Below are 4,506 nucleotides of genomic sequence, written 5' to 3'. Positions count from 1 at the left end.
ACGAAATAAAATCTGGCTGCAGCCGTGGCGTGGAGAACTTCCCGGCCTGCACGTCGCCGATGACAGCGTTAACAAGCACAACACCAGCAGGTTTATTCCTCCACATGTGAGGCAGCTCAGGAAGCAGCAGTGAGTCTCATTAGGGGAGAAATTACTCATCAGCGGACCTGACAGTCATCTGGTCTCTACGGCAGGTTCACCCTCCACTCGCTCGAAAAACTCTAGAAAAGTTAAACCTCTGAAGCATGAAAAGGTTCTCCACCTTAAATTCTCATTAAGTTCATATTTGGACTCTATTTCTGCTCCACGGTGCAGTTTCTTGTTTACAGAGTCGAGCAGGCGTAGTTGACAACTTATGTAACACCATAACAATAAGACATTAAAATATTCTAGTATAATGTTGCGTAATCATTTCATTTTTAAAACGTTTTCTCCTCTCAAGCCTCCTGAGTGAATGCAGCTTTTTCCTGTTTTCTCTCACATGAAACCTCTCACAGTGTTTCCGCCGCTCTCGTTTTTTACCCGTGTGGTCAACAGCTCTGTGATGTGAGATGCTTCCAACACCTTCACAGACCTGCCAGCGGAGCTATTTGTGTCTTTCATACATGTGGAGCTGAAAACACGTTTTATCAATCGCCTTCTGACTCTCAGTGATGCTGCAGGGATATTTTCTGCCAGAGTTTGGACGGTTTCGACTGTTGCACATGACAGATTTCTGTGTTTCTTTATTTTCTTCACACTCGGGGTGAGCCATCTATCCAATATTCTTGATGTTTCGTGACAAATTTCATGTGCGATGTAGTCATTTTGTTAAAAAACACCTCCTATTGTTGCAAAAATGGCTACTTTTAATGCTTGAAAATGCATGATGAAAACCTTTTGAAGCAGTAAAAATAGTCAAAAATGTCCCAAGCTCTCATTAAAAGAAACCCGCTTTTTTTGTATCAAAGCAGCTACATTACAGCTCACATTATAAACTCTCACTTTTGATGCCAAAAACACGGCTGCACATGACCTGAGCCCTTGTTAAAAACACCAGCTATTACCACAAAACAGCTATTTCTGTTAAAACATTTTTTAAACTTTTGACGTTTCAAAAACTACTGGACATGTGCAATCTCTTGTTAGAAAGAAGAAGAAAAAGCAGCTGCTTTTCTTGCTACAAAAGCGGCTTCACCAGCTTTCATCAGAAAACAGAAAAAAAAAAATCCCACTTTTGATGCTTCAAAAACAACTGGACACGTCCCAAACTCTTGACTGCTACTTTTGTTAAAAAATGACAGCTTTTGATGCCACAAAAACGTATTAACGTGCACTTAACTCTCATTAAAAAACACAAAAACAGCTACTCTTGTTTAAAAATTCCTGCTTTTGCACCACAAAATAATGTATGAACTTGTCCCGAACTCTCATCAAAAAACAGTCACTTTTGAGGCTACAAAAACATCTACTATTGTTAAAAAAAACTCTACTGTTGCTACAAAAAAGGCTGGGTGTCTCTCAAACTCATGAAAAAACACTTGCTTTTGTTGCTACAAAAACTGCTCGTTAAATAAATTCCCGCTTTTGACACAACAGAAACATACTGATAATGTCCTGAACTCTCTTTAAGAGACTTTGACCTGACTTTTCTTGCAACAAAAACAGCCACTCTCCTTAAAAAAATCCTGCTTTTAATGTTTGAAATGGGCATGTTTCGTAAGGAGGTATTCCAAACTCTCAAACTCACTTTTGAGGCTACAAAAACAGCTATTTTGGTTAAAAAAAAGTACCTGTTTGTCACCACAAGAAATGCACTCGCCCTCTGAAGCGACAAAAATGGCTGAGCTGCTTCAAAACTGTCCCTCTGTTTCAGACACCTGCTTTGGTCACTACAGAAATAGCATCTCATTATTGTGATTAACAAACCTCCGTGTCATGTTTTCACAGGCTCATCAGCAAACACACACTGCGCACATGACACACACTCGTCCACCCACATGTTTACAGTACTAACGAAACACACACAGTCACTGACCCGCCGCACACAAACACATGTGACGAACAGACGAGTATGCAAAACAGATGTCCGCCCCTCTCTTCTTCTTTTTCCAGAAATATCTGTCTTTCACCCATAATGCATCATGGAAACCATCACACGCTCTGCAGGAAGCGCGTCCGGCTCCAGATTGCACCAGATTCAAAGTTGGGGGAGAAAAGGGCTGAGGTGTTAAAAGTTAGTAGGAGGTCTGATCACCTCTATGAGAGCTGTGCTGTGAAGCACCGAAGCCCCTGAGAACTGCTGCTGCCCACGTTACAGTCTTTAAATAAAACACTGCCCTGATTATACTGCTCTCTTCCAGGCGCACAGCTCGCTTTCAGACACATGCAGCAGAAGGCAGCGAGCCCACATGGCCTAGATGCGAAGCCGGCTCAGCTCAGGAAAAAGTGCAGCACAACACGACACAAGAGGACGGGACGACGAGGACACCGAAATCAGAGTGAGAGCGCTCAGATTACAGACTACACCACGAACATCCGATTTCCCCCGATGCAAATCAAACTGTGCTTTTAAAAAGTTGTTGCATGAATAATCAGCTTTATTTGTTTTAGGTAAAACAGGCACTGAGATGATTTAAAACCACCTCGGTTTCTTTCGCTCCGTCTCATTTTGAGTGGCTGCTCTCATTTGTAGGTGCTACAGCTTTGCAAGTGTTGGCCCAACTGTGAAGAAACGTTTGTCCACTTCACTGCGGTACAAATTATCAAGTCCATCACTCTGTTTTTATCAAAAACTGTAAAACTAATTCATCTCCTCACACATTTTTTGCTCAGTTGACACCAAACTTGCTGCAGGGCGTCTTCAGACCGTCCAACACAGACTATTTATCAAAAACTGGTTGTCAAAATGTTTGATGTAAACGGTGCTGGAAACGTACAAATTCTTGCAAAAAATCTTCAGGGTTCATAAAAACTTGACAAAATTTTGCTGTCATGGTAGATGAAGTTTGTAAAATTTCAATTTTTTCTCAAAAAACATCATTTTTGACAACGTTTTGAATTCTGGCTGCATGTGAACTATTGCATGAATATTTCTGTGGGGAAATGGCATCTTTCAACTGCTGCAAACATCCGTCGCCGTGCTTCATATAATGTTATCGCCAGAGGAAGGTCGTGTTAAATATTGCGAGAGAAGTTGCATAATATCCCTGCAGTCATCTCGCAGTTGTATTTTATCGAAATTTCAAAAACATTGCTTACGTTTTGCACAAATCTTTAACGGAAATCCGCCTACCGGAGTTCTGTGTCTACAGATTATGCACTCGATATCGTTTCAGGATGCTGCTACCAGTGACAGTTAATTTTAGGCAAAAAGGGCACATGACAAGGTGTAAGGAGAAAACATCACCTTCAGACAGGAAGCAAACACCAGACTCCTGCATGAGAGTCTGGACCCATACGAACGCCCGACGGGGACCTGCCCGCTCCGTATATTATGTCATTACGGGCTGCGTCTCAGCGTGACGCCGTCCAGCCGTGTATCCAAAAAGTTCTCATCCCAAAGTCGTCATATATCGCCTCTTTGCGGTGGACTTCCACGTCTAAATGTTATGTTTTAGTTGTCCTTCTTTACGCTCTGAGAGGCCGCGACCATGATGTCAACACAAGCACATGGTCGGACTACTCTGCTCATTTTCAGGTTCAGACTTTCACAGTGTTTTAATGTTTTTATGCTTTAATGTTCAAAAAACATGTTTTTATCCTCACACTGTCTGTGCTGGAGCACCTGTCTTCACCCTCCGCCTGAGACGCCTCGTTTCAGCCCTGACAAAAAAAACAACACTAAACAAAAAAAGAGAAAAATCCCCGAAACAAACAAGAAAATGTTCTGGAAAAACCGTCAGCGTTTCTATGCCATAATTTCAAATATGTAATAATGATTATTATAATTTTTCCCTTGCTTTTTTCTTTTTATGCCAGACATTTTTCTTTGCTTTTTAGAAATTATTTTCTAAATCCGCTAACTTCTTGCAGCGTATGAAACATTACTTTCAAACTTGCTGATTGTCTTTTTTCTCATGTTTTTGACAGAAATCGCACCAGTTTTCAGCGTTTAAAGCTTTAAGTAGAAAAGCCGCCTGAAAGCAGCAAAGAGAAGAGATTTTTGAGGTGTGATATTTTTAAAAACAAAGACAAAAACACCATTTTCATAACGTGAGTGGGAGGACAGAGTGGAGCTGTTCGGCGCTGTGAGAGGCGGCGGTCTGGAGGACATTAGCTGAAGGTTGGTCGACCTGAAGCGTGCGCAATATTTGCCTAACAAATGACGGCGAGCAGGGACGGACTCTGCATGCAAACCAGGCGAGATAATGGAGACGGGCCGTTTTCTGTTAGTGGCCGTACATCATGGCTGTCACCTAACGACGGGCTTCAGAATAACTGAAAGATTTGTTCAGCAGAATAAAATGTTTCTGCCAAACACCGAGATGTTTCATGTGTGTTTCATACATTCATAAAGTTTCTGAA

The 4,506-nt window shown here is 41.7% G+C and overlaps 1 long non-coding RNA gene across 1 annotated transcript; it reads left to right on the top strand.

Annotated features, from left to right (window-relative positions):
* Positions 1–477: 477 nt before the first annotated feature.
* Positions 478–4,506, top strand: LOC148187186 (uncharacterized). Its single transcript, XR_015778935.1, has 3 exons — positions 478–745; positions 2,343–2,480; positions 4,072–4,506. It is a non-coding gene; the product is annotated as an uncharacterized LOC148187186 (long non-coding RNA).

This window comes from Plectropomus leopardus, chromosome 15 (genome assembly GCF_026936395.1).
Source record: "Plectropomus leopardus strain MGB_pleo_1.0 chromosome 15, ASM2693639v1, whole genome shotgun sequence".
Taxonomy (NCBI): Eukaryota; Metazoa; Chordata; class Actinopteri; order Perciformes; family Serranidae; genus Plectropomus; species Plectropomus leopardus.
This window is presented reverse-complemented; position numbering and strand designations above follow the sequence as displayed.